The following is a 23790-nucleotide window of genomic DNA, read 5'->3' as shown; positions in this document are numbered from 1 at the left end:
CAACTTTACAACTTAAAGAACTAGAAAGAGAACAACAAGAAAAGCCCAGAGTAAGTAGAAGAAATGAAATAATAAAGATTAGAGCAGAAATAAATAAATATAGAGATTAAAAAATACAAAAAATCAATGAAACCAAGAGCTGGTTCTTTGGAAGGATAAACAAAATTGATAAACTATTAACCAGACTCATCAAGAAACAAAGAGAGAGGACCCAAATGAGTAAAATCAGAAATGAAAGTGGAGAAATAAACACTGAAAGTGGAGAAATGCAAAGGATTGTAAGAAAACACTATGAGCAATTCTACTCAAAAAAACTGGACAACTTTGACCAAATGGACATATTCCTAGAAAAATACAATCTTACACAATTCAATCAGCAAGAATCAGAAAACTTGAATAGACTAATAATTACTGATTAACTCAAAGTAGTAATAAAAATAATAAAACTCTCAGCAAGCAAAAGCCCAGGTCTGGATGGCTTCACAGGGAAGTTTGGCCAAATTTTCAAAGAACTAATAACGCTCCTCCTCAAACTATTTTTTTTTTTAAATCAGAAAGAAGGAACACTTTCAAGCTTTTTCTATGAGGCCAGCATTACCCTAACCCCCAAACCAGATAAACAATACAAAGAAAGAGAATTACAGGTTAATATCCCTGATTAACATAAATGCTAAAATCCTCAACAAAATATTAGTAAGTAGAATTCAGCAATACATTAAAGATCATACACCACAACTAAATGGGATTTATTCCAGGGATGCAAGGCTGCTACATGATCCATAAATCAATAAATGTGATACATCACATAAACAAACTGAAAGATAAAAACCATATGATAACATCAAAGATGCAGAAAAAACATTTGACAAAATCCAATACCCTGTTTTTAAGAAAAGCTCTCAACAAAGTGGAAATAGAGAGATCATAACTCAGCATAATAAAAGCCTTACATGACAGACCTACAGCCATCATCATACTTAATGGACAAAAGCTAAAATCATTTTCCATAAGATCAGAAACAAGATAAGGATACCCACTTTCACTACTCCTATTTGACATAGTACTAGAAGTGCTAGCTATTGTGATCAGACAAGAAAAAAAAATAAGGCATCCAGATTGGAAAGGAGGAAGTAAAACTGTCAGTATTCACAGATGATATGATACTGTACATAGAAAAACCCTAGACTCCATCAGAAAACTACTAAGTTTAATAAATGAATTTGGCAACATATCAGGATATAAAATTAATACTCAGCAATCTACAGCATTTTAATACACCAAAAATGAACTCTCAGAAAGGGAAAATAAACAAACAACCCCATTTACCATTGCAACAACAACAACAACAACAACAACAACAAACTTAAGTACTTAGGCATAAACTTAACCAAGAATGTAAGAGACCTATAGTTGAAAAACTACAAGACATTGAAAAAAAAGACAGAGGAAGATATATGCAAGTGGAAGAATATACCATGTTCATGGATGGGTAGAATCAACATCAATAAAATTTCCATCCTACCTAAGGTGATCTACAGATTCATGCTACAATAGCATATTTCACAGAGCTACAACAAATATTCCAAAAATTTATATGGAATCAAAAAAGACCCCAAATATCTGCAGTAATCTTGATCAAGATAAACAAACTTGGAGGAATAACAATGCTGGATTTCAAGTTGTATTACAAGCCACTGTACTCAAAACAGTCTGATACTGGAACAAGAACAGTCTGCAAAACAATGGAACAGAACAGAGAACCCAGAAATCAACCCATCATTATGCTAAACTAAAATTTGACAAAGAAGGCAAGAGTATACAATGGAGTCAAAGCAGTCTCTTCAATAAATGGTGTTGGGAAAATTGGACAAATACATGCAAGAAAATGAAATTTGCCCACCAACTTATACCATACACAAAATGAATTCAAAATAAATAAAATACTTAAATGTAAGACTTGAAACCATAAAAAAATTCTAGAAGAAACCATTGGCAGCAAAATCTCAGACATCTCTCCTACCAATATATTTACAGATACATCTCCTAGGACCATGATCAGCAAACTGTGGCTTGCAAGCCACATGCAGCTCTTTGGCCCCTTGAGTGTGGCTCTTTCACAAAATGCCATGGCCTGGAAGAGTCTATTTTGAAGAAGTGGCTTTAGAAGAAGTTTAAGTTTAAAAATTTGGCTCTCAAAAGAAATTTCAATCATTGTACTGTTGTTATTTGGCTCTGTTGACTAATGAGTTTGCCGACCACTGTCCTAGGACAATGGAAATTAAGAGAAAATAAACAAGCAGGACTACATAAAAACAAAGAGCTTCTGGATAGCGAAATAAAAAGATTTCCCATTCCATGGTAGAACATATTTGCCAATAATGTTACATATTATATCCAATAATGGGTTAACCTCCAAAATCTATAAGGAATTTATACAACTTAACAAAAGGAATGTAAACAATCCAATTAAAAATGTGCAAAGGACCTAACTAGTCACTTCTCCAAAATGAACATCCTGAAGGCAAAAAAGCATACAAAAAAGTGCTCAATGTCACTGATGATTTGAGAGATGCAAATCAAAACTACGTACCACCTCACACCTGTTAGAATGTCTATCATCAACAAATCAACAAATGACCAATGTTGGTGAGGATGTGGAAAAAAATGAAACCTTCATAGACTGTGGGTGATATACAAACTAGTGCATCCACTATGGAAAACAGTTTGGAATTTCCTCAAAAAATTCAAAATGAAACTTCCATTTGACCCAGTGATCCCATTTCTAGGAATATATCCCAAGAACTAAGAAATACCCATCATACAGAATATATGCACCCATATGCCCATAGCAGCACAATTTACAATAGCTAATATTTGGAAACAGCCTAAGTGCCCATCTTCAGATGAGTGGATTAAAAACTGTGGTACATCTACACAATGAAATACTATGCAACTTAAAAACAAAACAAAACAAAACAAAACAAAAAACCTCTTACCATTTGCAACAGCATGGATGAACCTAGGGAGCATGCTAAGTGAAATAAACCAGAGAAAGATAAGTATCACATGATATCACTCATATGTGGAATCTAATGAACAATATAAACTGATGAACAAAAATGGACTCAGAAACATCAAACAGATGGTCAAACCTCACAGGGAAGGCAAAGGAGGTTGGAGGTGGGGAAGAGATCAACCAATGAACCTATATGGGTAATATGCATAACCCATAGACATGGAAAATAGGGTGGTGAAGGCTTGTGGGGGGAAGGAGGGTGGAAGAGGCAATGGGGGAAGAAAAGGGGCATATATAATATTTTCAACAATAAATATTTATAAATAATAATAATAATAATTTGTTGTATATATACACAGTGTAATAATACTCAGCCATGAACACACACACACACACACACACACACACACACACACATACATACACACAAAAGGAAATCTTAACATTTGTGAAAACATGGATGTACCTTGAAGGCATTCTGCTAAGTGAATAAATCAGACATAGAAAGAGAAATACTTCTATCACTTACATATGGAATCTAACATTTTTAGAAACTCATAGAAAAAGAAATCAGATATGTAGTTATCAGAGGTGGAGGGTAGGGGCAAGAGGAATTGGAGAAATGTAATTAAAATGTACAAACTTCCAGTTTTAAGTAACTTAGTAGTTACTTTAAACTGGAAGTTTGTACATTTTAATTACAATATACAGGAAAGTCAAGATAGTAGGTCATAAGAGTTCTCACCACAAGAAAATTTTTTCTTTTTCTAATTTTTCCTTTTTTTCTATCCATATGAGAAGATGGATGTTAGTTGACCCTACTGTAATAATCATTTCATAATACATCTAAATCAAACCATGATACTATACCCCTTAAACTTATACAGTGATGTTTACAAATTATTTCTCAATAAAACTGGGTAGAATACTTGTAATGCTAAATAATACATATCAACACTAATAAAAGAGTAAGATGCAAATTGACTGTACCTTTGCGATGCCCACCAGCCAATCAGGAAGGCATATGCAAACTAACCCAACAAAAATGGTGGATAAATTTGCATATTCAGACAATAGCGCAGGAGTTTTGCACCTTTGGGCAATGTGGAAAGGTGGAAAAGCAACTCCAGGTGGGCCTAAGCTAAAAGGCCAGTCTGGCCAGAGAGAAGGCCCATTCTTGCATGAATCTTCATGCATCGGGCCTCTTGTATGTAATGAAAGCTTAAAGATATGTACTTATGTGCACAATAAAGAATAATGACAGGAAATTAATCTTGACCTGATTCAGCAGTGATACTTAATGACACTAAATTTAAAGCTTGGAATATAGATGTTGATATGGGAACAACATCAGGAACTAGAAAATGAACATGTTTTTTAGAAATTCACACATGCTATTTACAGACAGGCACAGAAATTTCTAATAAACTCTGAGAAGAGTTACTCAGACAAAGGATTCCAGTTGGCTGTAAAAAATAAATGTAGTCCTTACTAAATAAATATTCTAATTGTTCTTGTAAATGTAGGTGGTAATGGGATACAAACCCAGAAATAAAACACCATTGATTTAGAGAATATGAATTTCTTAAATTAATAGCATACTTTTCATGGTAACCCAAAGAACAGATTTTTTTTCCTTTCCATTGTAAATATAGGAGAATTTTGAGTAGGATTTCTTGGGAATATCCAGAGAAACTGACACATGAATTTCCTGAAATGGCATTTATGGGCATTATTTCAGCCCATAACTAAAAAGGGACAGATTAGCTCTGGAATATACAGGTAGAAACAATGAGATTTGTATTCACTGCACACACAGCATCCTGATGGAGCAAGACTGCAATGCTCATCCTACCTTATAAAAAAGTGATATGGAAATTAACCATCACTCCGCTACACCACCATGCCCACCAGCCATGCCCACCAGCCAATCAGAGTGAGTATGCAAATAAACTCAACAACAGATGGCTACAGCCACAGAAAGCAGGAGGGAAGCTTGGGTTTCCCAGGAAAGGGAGGAAGCCAAGCTTTTCGCCTGCCCTTGCCAGCCTAAACCTTCACTCAAGGCTACAAAGTTTCAATTATAGAAGGTAAACAAATCAAAACAGAAATGGAGGCAGCCACAGAGCTGGAAAGAGCGGGAGGCTAGGGTTACCACTGGCAATGGAAGAAGCAAAGCTTTCCCCACACGCTGGCTGCCCAGGCCTCTGCTTAAAGTTACAAAGTTTCAATTATAAAAGATACGAAAACCCCAAAAGAAATGGCTGCCAGCCACTGAGCGAGCAGGAGGCTAGCTCCGCTCCAGGCTACAAAGATTTAATTGTAGAAGGTAAATCAATTCCAGATACCAGGGCCTCCACTTGGGTCGCTGGGGGCCATGGCTGGCCTGCAAACCACCACAGGCCCCTTGCTCAGGCCACTCAGCACCCCAAGGGAACCCTCACCCTGATCCGGGACATACTTCAGGGCAAACCAGCTGGCCCCCACTTGTGCACCAGGCTCTATCCTATCTAATAAAAGAGTAATATGTAAATTGATCATCACTCCAACACACAAGATGGCTGCCCCCATGTGGTCAAAGATCCTGCCCCTATGTGGACATAAGATGGCCACCACAAGATGGCCAGCAAAAGAGGGACCAGGCCTGCAAGGGAGGGCAGTTGGAGGTTATCAGCCCTGCAGGGGAGGGCAGTTAGGGGTGACTAGGCCAGCAGAAGAGGGAAGTTGGGAGCAAACAGGCTGGCAGGGCAGCAGTTAGTCATCAATCAGACTGGCATGAGAGTGGTTAGGGGGTGATTATGCTGGCAGGCAAAAGCAGTTAGGGGCAATCAAGAAGGCAGACAGGCAGGCAAGCAGTTGGGAGCCAGCAGTCCTGGAGGGGTCTCAGATTGGAGAGGGTACAGGCTGGGCTGAGGGGCACCCTCCATACATACCCCCTTGCATGAATTTTATGCACAGAGCCTTTAGTGAAAGAATACAGAGACCTTTAGATTTTTACCTGCAAGGTAAAGCCTAAGAATCTGTATTGGGACAGGATTATTCCATGGCCCCTCTTTGCTTTTCAGAGGTGAAATGGTGATGGTGGGAGGTGGTTCTACAGCTGCCTCAGAGTAGCTTTGTGACCTTCAGTGTAATGGCTGCTGCATTCAGACAAAGGTGGGACTGCAGGTCCAGAGGTGGCTTTCTCATCCCCTTAAGCCTACAAGCAAAACATTTTAAACCTCTATCCCAACAAGACTATTACAAATGAAACTGCCTTTAAATAAAAGAACTAGGAATTTATTTCAGCCACTGCTAATGTTCATAGTCTAAGTTTTACAAAGTTAAATTATCATATGTATATATTTTCTTTAAATAAAATAGACATGCTCCTTTACTGTAATTTAAATTCTTCTTAGGACATGTTTTGGTTGTTTGATTTATTCTGAGATGTTTTTGCTTGTTCTATTGTGCTCAGTTAATGATGTTCATTTTATTTTTTAAATAGAGTAAAAAGTTATAAATTAGAACTCCATTCTTTCAATATCCCATTAACTTTGTTTATAGTAACTATATTAACAGTATATATTTAGTATTTATGAGCACTAATTTACACAAAGCATTTATTAGGCACCTCTCATTGTTGCCTCTCAGGTGTGTGGTTTTGGCTGGATTCAAGCTGATTCTCATTCTTCTATCTTCAACTTTAATGTCTGAAACTGTTAGTAGAACACTGTGGCAGGTAGACTCTATGAACTTAATTTTAAGCAACCACCACTTGTAGACTAGAGTACAGATCAAAATAATATAAATGTTTAAAACTCTCAAGTAAATGAGGATTGGGGGTTCACTAAGGCACGTATCATCCTAATCCCTCTAAAGCCTAATCTCTATGTACGCATAGTGAATGACAATTTTATGCCTTATCTCTTCTCCATTGACATTCTTCATGTATTTCCTCCAATCTAAGGGTCCTTTTTATTCCCTATACTTTTCTTTCTCCCAGACATTGACTTATCAGAACTTATAAATCAAGACCCATCTCAAGGACTATTATCTCCATACAGCCATTGATCTCTCCCCACCCCCAGCTAAGCACAATGAGCTACTCTTTATTTCCTGTCTTCTCAGAGCATATTGCTTATACTTCTCTTATGGTAGTTATCTGCTTTGTTATAATTATCTGTGAACTGTCTTATAGGTCCTACTAAGTCAGAAACCACCAGGTGTCTAGGGCTCAGTCTTCTTCATTCCCCTCTGTACCAGACAGTGCCTGACAAATGAACATTTTCATTAACTGAATAAATGATGGAACAAATAGATAGTTGAATAAACATATGATCTTAAAGATATGAGTCCCAGATCATATCTCTCATTTTTTTTTCATAAATGACTTTGCAGATGGGATTTGCCCTGTACATGGTATCCTGTAAGACCTTTATTCAAAGAAAAATTGTAAACTTAGTCACTAGAACAGTAGTGGTTTGTCCTTTAGCTTTCAGTGGGAGGGATTATTATTCTATTATTGTTGTGATTTTTATTTATTTCTTTATTGTTTAAAGTATTACATATGTCTCCTTTTTCTCCCATTGACCTCTCCCTGGCACTCCCACCCTCCACCACATACCCTCACCCCCTTGTGTCTGTGTCATTGGTTATGTGTATATGCATGCATACAAGTCCTTTGGTTGATCTCTTATATCCCCATCCCCCTCTCCCCGCCTTCCCTCTAAGGTTTGATTGTCTGTTTGATGCTTCTCTGTCTCTGGCTCTACTTTTGTTTATCAGTTTATGTTGTTCATTATATTCCACAAATGAGTGAGGTCATGTGACATTTATCTTTCTCTGACTGGCTTATTTCGCTTAGCATAATGTTCTCCAGGTCCATATATACTTTTGCCAATATTAGGAGTTCTTTCTTTTTTACAGCAGCATAGTATTCCATCGTGTAGCCATACTACAGGGTTTTTTTTTTGTGTGTGTGTGTGTGTTTTAAATTCACTCATCTGTTGATGGGCACTTAGGCTGTTTCCAAATCTTAGCTATTGTAAATCATGCTGCTATGAACATAGGAATGCATATTTTTTTTTTCCTGATTGTTGTTTCTGTTTTCTTGGGATATATTTCTAGAAGTAAGATTACTGGATAGGGAGATATGGGGGAGATAAGAGATCAACCTAAGGACTTGTATGCATGTATATAAGCAAAACCAATGGACGAAAAACTCTGGGGGGGCAATGGAAAGATATGTACACATATAATACCTTAATAAAAAAAAAAGAGATTACTGGTTTTAATGGGAGTTCCATTTTTAATTTTTTGAGGAAACTCCATACTGTTTTCCACAGTGGCTGCACCAGTCTGCATTCCCACCAGCAATGCACAAGGGTTCCTTTTCTCCACATCCATATAACAATTAGCAAGATTCATCATGATCCTAAATTCATTAATAGTCACTGACATGCATATTTCAGTGTGTCCTTTGAACTTCTGATGCTATAATTATAGACCTTCCAGTGAGAGGGTCTGCTTACTGAGGTCGGACTGTTTTATTCAGTCCTCAGTCCTTGCTACTTATTCCTGAAGCAGCTCAGTCTTCTGTACTGAGTGCAACAGTTCCAGAACCTACTCCAAATGCAAATGCACAAGACCCATGTGGGCCTCTCACACTGTTAAGTCCACTCTTTTGTGTAACTCCTCATTGGAGATGCCTGGTTTAGTTGAGGAAGGCCTTGTTGTGCTTACTTCCTCAGTGACTTCAAGGTGGCAAATTCCATTACCTGGAGGGCCCTGAAGCCCCATTTTATATGGGGAAGGGGACTGAACTCATTTCTGAAAGGCCTGTCTAATCCTGGCATCCATTAATTTTTCTCTATTCTTGGGAAAATAATTTATCTTGTTAGATCGGGGTGTACACTTACTTCTCAAGATTATTTTAAAAAAACTTAAACCTCCAAGCAGATCCCCAAAGCTTGGATGGCCTCTCATAAAATGTTTCTATGATGCAAACCGCCTGAATGACCACCTGGTGCAACTTTCATTGAGATGTGCTGTCACAGAGGATTTACACCTGAATAGAAGAACCATAAATGCTCTTAAAATGTGTCCAGAAAAATATTAAACATGTGTTACCTTTGGTTTAGATTTGTGGTGCTAAGTAGAAGCAGGCAAATGCCTAGATCTCTGGGTAGTTTTGACCTCACTGAGAGGGTCTGCAAGTACTCCATTTATTTAAGATACCCAGGCTGACCTGCTAAGAGAAAACACCATCTGAAACACATTTCAATTGGAAAACACCTCCTTTAGTCAGTATTACAGGTAGAAAGTAGAAACCCTGAGTGGAGGATATTTATTACAAATTGTGAAGGCTAATGAAAATCTGTTGTAGGGGCACAAAAATAATTTCAAGCAAACATGCCTGCAAATAAAATGATTTCATAACATGAGTTGTGAGTCTTAGAGTTTTACTTGGCCTAATAGTTAGCTACATCCAAAGAAAAAAAAATTATAGTTCTAGTATGATTTCATGAGCTTCAACTGAAATACATCTTTCCTATCAACTCATAGTGGGTTCTCAGTAGAAAACGAAAGTTGAGGTTTCAAGAGAGAAAAAAAACCCTCTAAATTGGCCAAAACACAAAACAGCAAAGGAAAGTAACATTTCTTATAGGGTTCTTGAAAATATCAGTTCGCAGAAAGTGCTTTGACAATTACTGACAATTACTATAAAAATAAAGGCAAAAATTAAGAGTTAGACAAGTAAGTAGAACTTGGAAATTGAGATTAAAGGTCACAGTGGGATTGTGCAAGATAGGGGTGCCTCCAAGAGGAAAAAGTCATTTTTGGATATCAACTGAGAGGATGAGATTGGCTTCTATGAAAGGCTAGGGGGTATGCTCCTTTTGGGGGTGCTGAATATTTTGAAGCTGCGGGTGCGTTCCCATCCAATGATGCAGGCACTAAAGGAGAGGCCTGGCTCTCAGGGAGGGCAACTCATGCCACACCCTGTATGCTTAAGGGCACAAGTTACTCTGTCTCAATTGTTCCTGTGGAGAGAGCTTGGAAAACTTTTCTTTGGAGGAAAAGCCTGCAATATTTGAGTTATTTCATGAGGATCCCAGGGACATTGCCTGCCACCCTTGGGTAAAAGCTTGCCAATAAGGAGTCTTATTTGGTACTCAAAATTCCGTATGCACAGCAAGCATAGTCTACAGATCAAATAAGTAATAATATATATAACTCATACCTTTTCTTTCTTTAAATTATGAGGATACCTTAGTGATTCATAAAATGAAAATTCTTTTACAATCATTACTGAAGTCATAGTAATTTGTAGTCACATATTTAAATAATTAACACATCCCGAAACTCACAAATAATCACATAGAGAACTATCCTTGAAATTTCTGAGTTTTAAAGAAAATTGATTAAACTCTTAATGGTTAGGAATATGTGTTCCAGAGCAAAAGATTACAGAGGTCATTTCTTTCCACTCCTTCTAATAATAAATATGCTTGGGGATCCCCGGTGAGCTCTCTCATGTAGCAACAACTGGTGATAAGTAGCTCTAGGGATTGCTAAGAGCTCTACTTTTAGGACTACAGGTCTGAAAAGTTTGGCTCCAAAGCAGCAAGTGAAGAGAAAAGCTCACCTGGAAGGCAGGAGAGTGAATTATTTTTGTTTTGTATTATTTTGTTTTACAATATTGCAGAAAGAAACAAGTTTTGGGATAGAAGACAAATGTGGACCAGATCTAGATAAAAGCAGAGAATATAGGAATCTGGCTGAGAAAATAGTAACAAAAATACCCCCAAAAATATAATAGTAACAAGTAGTAGCCTGGCCCACTCTTTGTTAGACAGAATAATGTTCTCTAAAGATGTCTATATCTTAATTCTTGGCACCTATGAATGTTTCTTTACATGGAAAGAGGTACTGCACCTTGGGGGGGGACCTTGAGATGTCCCCATGTGGATTACCTTGATCATCTAGGTGAGCCCCATCTGATCATATGAATCCTTAAAAGTGGAGAATCATGGCTATGGTCAGAGAGAGAGATGAGGCAATAAAAGAAAAGTCAGAGAGATTCGATGTTTCTGACTTTAAAGCAAGAGGCCACAAGCCAAGGAATGTAGGAGTTAGAAAAGGCAAAGAAATGGGTTCTCCCCTAAGATCTTCCATAAAAGGATTCAACCCTGCTGACATCTTGATTCCACCCATTAAAATACTGAACTGGAAGATAAAAAAAATTTGTTTTAAGCCATTTAGTTTTTGGGTTTTTTTTGTTGTTGTTTTTTTTTTTTTTTTTTTTTTTTTTTGAAATTTATATATATATTTTTGAAAAGCATATTATTTGCCAAAAATATATTAATCTAGAATAAACTTGGAAAATGTGGTTGAATGTACAATTTTCAGGTTACTATAATTAATTGGCTGGATTTTTTTAATGTTGCCCAATTCAATTCATTTAAAGGAGGAATCTTTTTATAATACCCAATTATATATTTTTAAAGATGGAACAAATCCTTGGTTTTCCCTAGGATGCACCTGTCCTTTTAGTATGCATGTTTACTATAAAACAAAGATACATATTGTAGCTCATGTGCTCTAATCACTAGAAATAAGGGTTATTCATTTACCAGTGAACCACATAAAATATGCATTTGAATGTTGGACAGTGATGCTGCAGTGAAATTTTTCAGAGTTCACATTACCATGTACTTCGTAGTCAGTAGTCTAGGAGCACAGAATCCAATGTGATATAGGTCTATGAAGCTGATGCCAGAATATCTATAATAATAAAAGCATAATATGCTAATTAGACCAGATGTTCTTTTGGATGAAGCCGGCAGCCAGAGGGTAACCCGGGTCCCAAGTACCAGAGGGAAACTGGTGCCAGCAGCCAGGGGAAGGAAGGCCTATTCTTGCACAAATTTGGTACATTGGGCCTCTAGTATGAGATAAAGGATTATGGAAATAACATAGAAAATGATTATAAAGATCATTTAGTAACACCTCCTTGTAAACGAATGAGAAACACAACCAAAACCACAGCTAATGAACAGCAGGGCTGCAGATAGATGTCAAGTCTGTGTCCCAAGAAAAGGGCCCTTTCAGCTTCCCACATGTCTGAATGAGTGAGACTTGGTCTCACCTCAAGGAAGGTGCAATCTACTAAAGGAGTCACAGCAAAATACAAAAAAAAATAAGAGCAATTCTCGACCACATGTCCTGAGAGGCAAAGTCAATGGGATCTAAAGAATCTGGGTAAGCTACTCTGAGGATTTCAATAGCCAGAAAGTACCTGAAAGGAGGAAAAATGTGTAGAACAGTTAGAATTAGGCATCCTAAAAAGAAGGTGAGAGACATTTCAATACTGGAAACAGGGCACAAGAGGGAAAATAAGTGACTTGTTCAGTGGACAGTGAGAAAAATGATCAGGAAGAAGGGAAGGAGAGAAGAAAGAATAGGCAGGAAAGAAAGGAAGGAAGGAGGAATGGAGGAAGGCAGAGCGGAGGGAAAGAGGAAAGGGTGGTTATAAGACAGGTACAAGAGAAAATAGAAAGAGGGGCTGTGTCTTTAAGGTTATTTTGCAGCTAAGAATGAATGAAAAAAATGGTGTTGGAGTTGGGCTAAGGCTGCCAGAAGCTAATTCCAGCATGTCATAAATGCAAGAAGTTTCATCAAAAGATTGATGGAACCTGAGAACTGCCTGCTGGAAATGACTAAGGACATTTTCCCACACCTAAAGATTTGCATAGATGATTGCTTGCTGAAGGAATTTTAATCTACATGTTATTGTCTCCTACTGGCCAAACACCTGAACAGCTGTGAGTAGTTCCCCCAATCTTCCAATGGATTCTGTATACTAAACCTTGGCCTTTGATATGTATATATCTACCTTGCTTTAGGACAATTTGTGTTAATAAAAAGCAAGGGGTCCAAAGAGACAGAAGAACTTGGTTCCTTTAGCTAAGTCATCTCTGGCTTCCCAAAATTCCTTCCAAAATTATGTTTCATCTCTGGACTCTTTATTAATTTACACACAGCACCTTTTTCAGATTTCTGAACCCTTCTAGATGCTGGATTAAGACCCCCGGCATAAGGCTAGTGTATCTTCTATTTAATAACTCTTTGCATTTGACAAAACTTTTTTTGCATAATTTTATTTGTAGGAAATGAGAACTGAACTGGCTGCAAGCATGGAAAAGAAGAAGGAGAAGGAGGAAATGCAGAGGAGGAGAAGCAATCCCTGTTGTATGACCCAGCAGAGCTCCAGAACCTGCCCTGATGAGACATCAGCAGTGAGGGAAGGAGAATGGATTTAGCAATCTGTCTCTATTCATGGACACCAGCTTTCCAGAAACCCTATCCCCCAATACCCCCCTCTCTCTTTAAACTTCAAAGTGCCCCAGGCAAATAGATGCCCCAGAGCCACAACTCTCATATCCTGCTGGAGACAGGCAGTGCAGTATGCACAGGGAGCAGATGACTGCAGAAATAGAGATTATAAACTGAGGCTCAGCATATGTAAAGATGGTCAGCATTACTAACCATTAGGATGGCTATTATCAAGCACAAAATAAATTTGGCCAGGATGTGAAGAAATTGAACTCTTGTGCATTGCTGGTGGGTATGAAAAATGGTGCAGCCACTGTAGAAAGCAGAGTGTGGCAGCTCCTCAAAAAGTTAAACATAGAGTTACCCTATGATCCAGCAACTCCACTTCCGGGTACATACTGAAAGGAGGTGAAAGCTCAGATGCAAGCAGCTATTGGTATAATGGTTTTCACAATAGCCAGGAGGTGGAAACAACCCAAATGTCTATCAATAGATAAATTGATTAATAAAATTCAGTATATACATGTAACATAATATTAATCAGCCATAAAAAGTAATCAAATTGTGACACATATTACAACATGGATAAACCTCAAGAATATTATGCTCAGTGAAATAAGCTTGCCAAAAAAGTACAAATATTGTATGATTCCACTCATATGAGTTTCCTAGAGTAGTAAAGTGCGTAGGAACATAAAATGGTGATTGTCAAGATCTGGGGAGGGTATGCAGAGTTAGTTCATGGGTACAGACTTCAAGTTTTGAAAGATGAAATTAGTTCTGTGTTTGGATGGTAGTGATGGTTGCACAATAATGTATTTAGGCCACTGAAATGTACACTTAAAATAGTTAATTTTATGATATGTATATTTTACCACAATTAAAATGAGACTAACAGCCAAAGCCAGTTTAGCTCAGTGGATAGAGTGTCAGCCTGCAGACTGAAAGGTCCCGGGTTCGATTCCAGTCAAGGGCATGTACCTTGGTTGCGGGCACATCCCCAGTGGGAGGTGTGCAAGAGGCAGATGATCGATGTTCTCTCTCATCGATGTTTTTAGCTCTCTATCCCTCTCTCTTCTCTCTGTAAAAAAATTAATAAAATATATATTTTTTAAAAAAATAAAATAAAATGAGACTAACATGTATGAATGTCACAAGCATTCACTAAGGAGACATTTATTTAGAAACAAATATGGTGGTAATTACATGTTGCTGACAGATAGCTCAGCTGAAAATCACATTTGAAATCATTGGTTATTTCATCTTTAAGCTCATGTAGGAGCAAAGCTTCTTGTAGCTCTCAAAAACCTCAGTCTTCTTATCTGAACAAACACATATTTGGACTAGATAATTCTTGAGGCCCTTTCTAATTCTGATGCTCTGTGTGACTGAGATGGCTTGTGGCCAGGCTGACAAATCTGGCATATTTCTAATTCAGACTGATGAGGCTCCAACATGAGCTTATTCCCATGTTGTCCAAAAGTAGCAGAGTACACCAGGATTTGTTTAAGATGTTTCACAATCTAGTAGTGAGAGTAAGGCCATTCTACATTAATGGAACTCCTCTCAGGTCAAATCAGCTAACAACCCTTACTCTCCCAGGCTCCTCTTGACCTGAGGGAGCAGCAGAGCCCTTCCTTGGACCACAGTGCAAATATGGAGAGCTGCAAAGCATCTAGCCTTGGTACACTGGCAGCCCCTGATCCTTCCTCAGAGGCTGAGGAAACTCTTTAGCCACTGGTACCTTCTCCCCAAGAAATTCTACCTCTGGCAACTTCCTTTAGGGTCTAAAGCTTCTACTGTTTCACAGAACCCAGCCACTAGTGCTGATGTCCTGGTCTCCACAGTGTTTGCTCTTCAGAGTGATGAGGTGTTCTGCCCACATGGGAGACCAGATAGCACTCTTTAGGTAACCTGGCCTTATAGAAAATGCCGTTCTTTAGAGACCCACAAAGAGCATATAGGTCCAATACTGGCAGTTTGGCAAGGAGCCAGGTTATATTTCAATCACACCCCTTGGCATGATATGCTCCTGTGCATCAACACCTGCCCTGCTTAGGAGAGAACAACCATGACACTCTCACTGTTGATGGGATGAAGGCTTGCTCTTTTTGGACTCACTTATCTCAGATTTGCAGTGAGTAATTCCAATAAAGAAAAGGGGGTGACCAAGACACATCATAATTAAAATTCCAAGAGCAAAAGACAAAGAGAGAATATTAAAAGCAGCAAGAGCAAAGCAGGTATAAAGGAGCACCCATACAATTGTCAGCTGATTTCTCTACAGAAACCATGCAGGCCAGATGGGAATGGCAAGAAATATTCAAGGTGATAAATAACAAGAACCTACAGCCAAAAATACTCTACCCAGCAAAGCTATCACTCAGAATCAAAGGCCAGATAAAGAGCTTCACACATAAAAAAAAAAAAAAAAAAAAAAAAAAAAAGCTAAAGGAGTTCATCACTGCCAAACCAGAATTATATGAATTGCTGAAGGGGTTCTTTAGGAAGAGGAAGAAAATAAAGATAAAAATTATGAACAACAAATATGTAACTATCAACAAGTGAATCTAAAAACCAAGGGAATTAAAAAACCTGATGAACAATATTAACTGTTGAATATAATAGAATCAGAGGTACAGAAAGGGAGTGGACTGACAATTCTCGGGGAAAAGAGGGGAGGGGGGTGAGGGAAGAGACTGAACATAAACTGTGCACCTATGGATGAGGACAGTGGGGGTGGGGAAAGGGCAGAGGGTGGGGTGGGAACCTGGTGGAGGGGGAAAAATGAGGAACTTTTGTAATAATATGAACAATAAAGATTTATTTAAAAAAAAATAAAAGAAGAAGAAAGAAAGAAAAGAAAGAAAGGGAGTGAGTTGACCTTACTAAAGTGCAGGGACTGACAGGACACTGGCTTGTCACACATCCACCAAAACTAATTTTAAGGTTCCTGGAAAGTCCATAACAGCTGGATGTGTTTTCACTCCTGATCGACTCTCTATTGATCTCTTTGCTAGCTGACTGCAAACCAGTTTATTATAATACACGCAAACTCTCTGCATCTTTGTCTCCCACTCTGCTTCACAGTGTTCACATGCATCTCTCTTTTTCCTTTGCTAGGTAACACCGATACAAGTAAACAAATGATGATAACAAACTAGATGTTTTTGAGTTACTCTTTGACAGTTTACACCTCACTAAAGGTTGAGGCATATTTTTTATTCCCTCTTGTCAGGGGAGCATAAGTTTGGTTTCTCAGGCCTGAACAATAGTCACTCTTCATTGCTTTGCTAGGCACCCAAGAACACTCCTGACGACTCTGAGGGCTATACCTCTTGTGAAGTATGTCAAACTTCTCAACTCATTTCATGGTATCTCCATTCACCACTTTCAAAAGATGATAATAGATGACTGTTTAAGCAGGTAACAAGAGATGCCTCTTCTAAGTATCTATGTCATTATTCAACTAAAACATCAATCAGCCCCGTGAGAACATTGATGAACACCTCAGGCACCCTGAGCCTCTGCCTGTGAATCTAACCTGACCTTCCCTCTCCATTTCCAAGATCACTCAGGAATGCACTGGTGATGGTGTGCTGATGACCAGCTAATGTGCAGGCAGATATAATTGAGATCTCCAAAGAGTCAGGTAGGAGGAGAATCAGCTGGTATACAACCTCCTGTGGACAAGCACAAAAGGACCTTCCCCACCAAGTGGAAGCTTCACTCATTGTGAGTAGTACACCCACATGTATTTGCCTGCCTGTGAAAATTTGGGCCATCTAGAAAGAGACATTGCTGACTTAGAAGACACTGTAATACCTACTGTTTCATGTAACTTTCTTACTCAGTGTCAATCAACCCTACATTAGAGAAACTTGATACTTTCCAATTTCAAATTTGTCAACTTCATCCATTGTCCCATTGGGCCCACCACAGAGAGAGCCTTTGGGACAATGGTTGTGGACTCAGGAGCCACAGAATCAACCACACACTTGAAAATAGGATGAGAACTTACTAGGGATCTGAGAGATTAAAGGCTGGACCAACTCATTATTTTTGACAACATAGAAAAATAAAGGAATGTTGTGATACTAAAGAGCTGGGTGTTTGGTTTGTTTTTTTAAACATATGTGAATATGTTACCAGGAAACCCCCAGTTGGGCTCATCTGCCTGTCACTGTGTCCAATAATGAAGGTATGGTTGAATCATATAAGGCGTTTTTGAGAAGGCTAGCCAATCAAGAAGGATGCTTACAAGCATTCAAATTCTGTATTCCAGTAAGGTGCAGGGGAACGGATTATAAAGGGGAAGGGAAATGCAGCTACCTGCAGCCTTGAAGATCTGCAGATGTCAGCTATTGTAGTCATCAGTCCATGAGATAATGTTAATGAGATGATGTTTTGACTCCTGGTGAGTCATTCTGACCATTCTTATCAGTTCTGCTTGCTGGATTCACAACTGAGTCACCTCCTTAATCACTTTGCACAGGCCTTGAAAAGGAAACTTAAGAAAAATGTAACCTCTTATTCACATACAAGAAATATAACCCCCTAGTTACATACGTATATGTGTTCTAAAATTTAAAATAATATGATTACTTTTCAGATTAATTCAGGTGCACCCTATCTAATAGAATACATGCAGGATGCCCTCCCTCAAATGTATACACACTTTAACAGCTAACAGCTCAATTTTGCAAATGAAGTGTATTTTAATCAATACTACCTTTATAATTGTTCAAAGTATATGTATACATTTTGGGGGGACACCCTATATATACAGTGTGGAGAAAAGTAGGTTTTCAGTTGTGAGTATGTGAAACACAGAGTTTGTTCTTATATTTTCAATTTATTAATTATTATATTATTTTTCATATAAACAACTGTAAACATGCTTTTGCCCCACCCTGTATTTAAAACCATATTTAATTTTCACTTTTTTTATGAAAGAGAAAGAACACACCTGTATGTAAAAATATCTAAGAAAATTATATATGTAAATATATTTCAAAAAATGAAATCTGGTTGCTTGTACCTATCAAATATGATATCTTCTAGTTATATTTACCTCATGGGCTTAGTAAGGCAGAAATCTGAACTTTCTGTCAAATACTCTGGCGCCTATCATATTATAAGCATTACAAAAATATTAGTTACAAGAAATTATTCAATTTTTCAACATTAAATTGGTGACCTTCATAATAAGAACACAAAAAGACAAAATTATGTCTAATAAGGAAAGTAATAATTTCAAATCATTAGAAAAAATTAATTAAATCCTGAGAAACTGTGCTTATAAATGTTTGTGAAAAAAGCAACACAAAAAGTACATTTACAATATTCACTTTAAATGTTGGCCATATAAATCTGGTAAAAAGAACAGATAATTAATTTTCTGAATCATGTTTTCAAATATGTTTATAAAAGACAGAAATTACTATTATATAGTAATAATTTTAAAAATAAGTTATTCTCCCTTCAACTTTTCTTAGGAAGACATGTTTTGATTAAAATTTTTATTTAGAAAGAATTAAAAACAAAAATGTTGCAAGAATATTACAAGTTAATGCCCACCTTTCACTCAGTTCTTCTACCATTAACAATTTGTCACAGTGGTTCTCTCTGTTTCTGTTTCTGTCTATCTCTCTGTCCATTCCTCTACTTGGTTCTTCTTTTTTAAGCAAAATTATTTGGTGTAAATTGCAGAAATTATGACCCTTCATCTATAAATATTTAGTGTGCCTCTCACAATAACCAGTAAACTCTTTTACACCATCACAGTGCAATGATCAAATTTGGAAAATTTAACATTCTAATATACAGTGAATATTCAAAGTTTAATATTGTATATTGTCCCAAAGGTATCCTAATAACCAACTTATTTTTCAATCCAAGATCTAGTCTGGGATTGTGCAGTGCTAGGTGTCATGCCCACATAGATTCCTCCCATCTGGAGCCTTCATCCTCAGCTTGTCATTGTTCTTCATGGCATTGATATTTCTCAAGTATTCAGGTCTCTGATTAGTAGACTGTCTCCCAGTTTGCATGAGGTTACTTAGCCATGGTTGTAGCATCTCAGTGTCTCTTAAGGAAAGATATCTTCTATTCTTGGATTAGTAAGTAATCTGTGGGCAGATATGAGGAGACTGTAATTTCACTCCAATTTCTTCCAGTGATTTTGGTATTTAGTAACTATTCTTGCCTGAATCAATGATTAATATAATGGCTGCAAATTAGTAATTGCATAATCCTGATATTCCTTCTTCATATATTAGTTGGCATCCTACCTAATAAAAGAGTAATATGCAAACTGACCATCACTCCAACACACAATATGGCCACCCCCATATGGACACAAGATGGCCATCACAAGATGACCAACAGGGGAGGGCAGTTGTGGGTGATCAGACCAGCAGGGGAAGACAGTCAGGGGGGACCCAGCCCTGCAGAGTAAGGCAGTTGGGGGTGGGGGAGGCCACAAGGCCTGCAGGGGAGGGCAGTTAGGGGTGACTAGACCTGCATGGGAGGACAGTTATGGGCAGCCAGGCTGGCAGGGGAGCAGTTATGCATTGATCAGGCTGGCAAGGGAATAGTTAGGGGGTGATCAGGCTGGCAGGCAGAAGCACTTAGGGGCCAATCAGGCAGGCAGGCAGGCGAGTGGTTGGGGAAGAGCAGTCCTAGATTGTGAGAGGGATGTCCAACTGCCCATTTAGGCCCAATGCCAGTGGGGATCTCAAATTGGAGAGGGTGCAGGCTTGGCTGATGGACACCCCCCTCCCCCCTTCATGCACGAATTTCATAAACCTTGCCTCTAGTCCTATATAATAAAAGCCTAATATGCAAATAGACCTAATAGCAGAATGGTGGTGCAATGACCAGTCGCTATGATACACACTGACCACCAGGGGGCAGACACTCAATGCAGGTGTTGGCCCCAGCCCACAGGCCTCGACCAGCGGCTATGGTGGGGGGTCAGGGCTAGTGACCTGGTGGTGCCAGGCTAGACAATTCAGGTGCCAGCGGGCCACACCCCCATCATCCCACCAGTTGCTCCACAGATTGGCTCTGATCACCGGCCAGGCCTAGGGACCCTTCCCATACATCAATTTCACACACCATGCCTCTATTTCTCCTATGATGAAGAGTTTTCCCTTCTGCCCTACTCTTGGAGTTAGTTATTTATTTTCTGCTCTCAGTATGAACTCACAGATTTCTGTTTTCTTTCTTTATTCAATGAGTTATAATTCATTAATGTCATAATTCATGTGATGCTCAATTTGGCCAGGGGCAACCCCTTCAGATTAGTTTTTGTGACCTTTTGGTCAATCTACATCATTTTTTGAGCAATTCCTTACTTTGGGGCTCATCTTACACTTTCTTTGCTTCAGCCCTGTAGTCCACCATTTTACTAGAGAATTCTGGTTCTTTTAGTGTGTCAGGCGCATTTTTAACAAAGTAAGGAGGAAAGGGAGGGAGGAAGGAAAAAAGGAAGGGAGAAATGAAGGAGGAGAACATTAACACCCAAATTCTTTATTTAACCTTTACCAGACAAAAGTTAACTTTAGTTCCCAACAAGGAGTGGGTCCCACTGGCCAAATGCAAACTTTCGTTCCCACTTCATTTGAGTTTTTTTCTCGCTCCTTCTATGATGATGGTTGGAGTATGTAATGATGTCAGGACTGTTTATCTCTCAACAAATGTCCCTTTTGACCTGCTGGCCTGCCCCCCTTTTTCTGGGCAGTATCTATCATATAACAACAAACGTTGTCTATATAACTGTTTTTACTTTTCATAAATAACTCAAAAATAGATAAGATACAGGCAAAAAAATAAATGCCTGCAGAGCTGAATTTAAATGCCCAAAAAAGCTTCAGCTGGGAGAACCCACTACGGGAATTTAAATGTCATCTTTTTAAGAGAGTCTCAAAGTTCCCTGAGGACAGGCTGGGGTGTTTGTGAAAGTTAGTTTGGTCAGAGCAGGCAAAGCCGTGCAGTCTTTCTCCAGCACCAACTAAAAGACCAAAACAAGTTCACTCTTTATGACTCACCTCAAAATTAAGTTTGTGTATATCAAACTTGCTTTGGCATCATGTAAAAGAAGAGCTCGCATGCCACATTTATGCTTCCCCAAATGAGAGAGAGTGGTCATTACTCTCCTGGTTACTAGAAGGTGGAAGGACTGCATTTGTTAGTAACTTCTTCAAACAAGGGGAACTTGTTCACAGTGTAGCTTCCCTGCCATGTCTCACTCCTGAGACCCTGGCGTTCCATGGAAACACACATCTCTAAATAATAATCATTGTATCCTTCTCAGTGCCTGGGCTGAGGTGTGTGTGTGTGTGTGTGTGTGTGTGTGTAAGCAAAGGGAAATGAAATTTAAGGAGGTAAGGACTATCTGATAGGGTTAGATGTTAGTTATCCTGGCAGAAGTTCTTGGTTGCTTGGTTGATGTGGATGTAGAGGGTGGGAATAGAAAACACACACACACACACACACACACACACACACACACACACACACACAAAATGACCTGAGGAGCTCTGTTTGAGCCTAAAAAGATGATAGAAGCTATTTGGAACTGGATCTCTAATTTTAATGTATTGCTGCAGTCCCAATAACTATAAAGAATTAAAAAATATTATAAATTGTCTCTTTGGGAGATCTATACTTAGTCCATAGCACACTTTCTTCAATGCTGTTTTTCCTAGTCACTTCCTCACCCAGCACAGCTGCTTAGGCACCTCCATCTGTGTCTCCCAGAAAGCCAACTACCCTGCTTTTACCAGCTGTTATCACATATCCCTCTTTAATCTCTCTTCCAGTAAGAATTTCTTCTTTAAGATATTGGAAAAGAGGGAATGGGACTAATAACTGAATTTGAGGATCTCTAGTGTAAGATATGTGAGCAGGAAGTCAATGATTCTGCTCATGTTAGTAATTTCACCCCATAACATAAATATTTTTCCTTCTTCATGCATCTGTTTCTACAGCTTAGAAGTTTGGATTTTATTGGAATAGAATGTTTTAAAGATTAAAATATGTATTCAAAAGGGTTTATTAAAGTTAACTTTAAAAAGTTATGAGCCCTCTTAAATTGTCTAAAAATTGTGGGGTTCTTTTCTGGGTGAGGGTAAGAATGCAAGATTGTCATAGTTTTTTCTAAAAAGGCCCCCCAAGATTGAAGCCACTTCTTCCAGTTCCTGACTATTTCCCCTCATCTGCCAAGCATAGTGCATTTTACATATGCTTCAACGATGTTTCCACAATCAAACTAAATATTATACTTATTTAATAGCAAGTATGGTGCAGGCAGGTAAACTGTGCCTTAGGATAATTACTCCCAACCTTTTCCTTAAAAAAGCCAAGATAGTTCATATGCGTCTTCTTAATGGGTAACTTTACCAAGTCCTTTAGCTTATAAATATGAAAAAAGTCCTTTGCCCTGTTTCCTACATAGTGGACCTTGATTAGACAACCATCTCAGAGTCATTATTTTGTAAAACAAACAATGTAAAAATACTAAATGAAGTGAGATTAAAGAGAATTAATGAGCCTAGAAAAATGTGGCACTTCGTCTGGAATCATCTCATTAAGATCTAATTAAATACTTATAGTGTAACGTATGTCCCAAGAAAAAGATACACTGGTCTTCAGTGGGAATTCATTCCACTTTTCCATGGCTGTCAGATGGTGTGAGAATGTGATATGCAAACTTCTGATTTCCAACAATTGCTAGAATTAGACTAGAATTGCTGTTCATTGCCAGGGGAATAGCTAAGAGGACAGCCTCTGCAGCAACAAAACCTGTTTTAACGCAGCTCCTCCCCTTCTTGGCATGTGACCTAGGCAAGGTACCAGCCTTCTGAACCACACGCTCCCCACCCACACAGAGTAGGAACAGGGTTGCAGAGATGATTCATGCACTAATGCATACATACATGGCAGTGAGGACAGTGCTTGGCTTGAGTCAGAACTGTAAAGTGTTTTCTATTTTGTATTAACATGGAATGTTGTTTGCCCTTCCAGGCATCAACTCTTTAAGGAAAGTTTCCTTGGCCATTATATCTTCCAGCTTTCTTGCTGCCTGTTCTTCATGACATGGCTCTCTTGTACTTGCCCTACACAACAAGCTAAAGGCTAATCCAAAAGCAGGAGAACAATGAGTAAGTGTTCACCCATGCCATGATTCACCTTAATCACTTCCAGGACAAAGTTATGATCTTATTAACCCAGTCTGTCTTCCCAAATTTGAAGATCAAATTTATTTTTATTTTTTAATTGATTTTTTCCTCTCTCTTTTCTTTTCATTATTTTTTTTTAGAAAAAGAGGAGAGAGAGAGAGAGAGAGAGAGAGAGAGAGAGAGAGAGAGAGAGAGAGAGAGAGAGAGAGAGAGAGATGTTTCTGGATCTGTTGCATCACATACTCATGTGGTCTGGGGATCAAACCC

The sequence above is a fragment of the Pipistrellus hanaki genome (assembly GCF_964339955.1).
Source record: "Pipistrellus hanaki genome assembly, chromosome: 2".
Lineage (NCBI taxonomy): Eukaryota > Metazoa > Chordata > Mammalia > Chiroptera > Vespertilionidae > Pipistrellus > Pipistrellus hanaki.
This window is presented reverse-complemented; position numbering follows the sequence as displayed.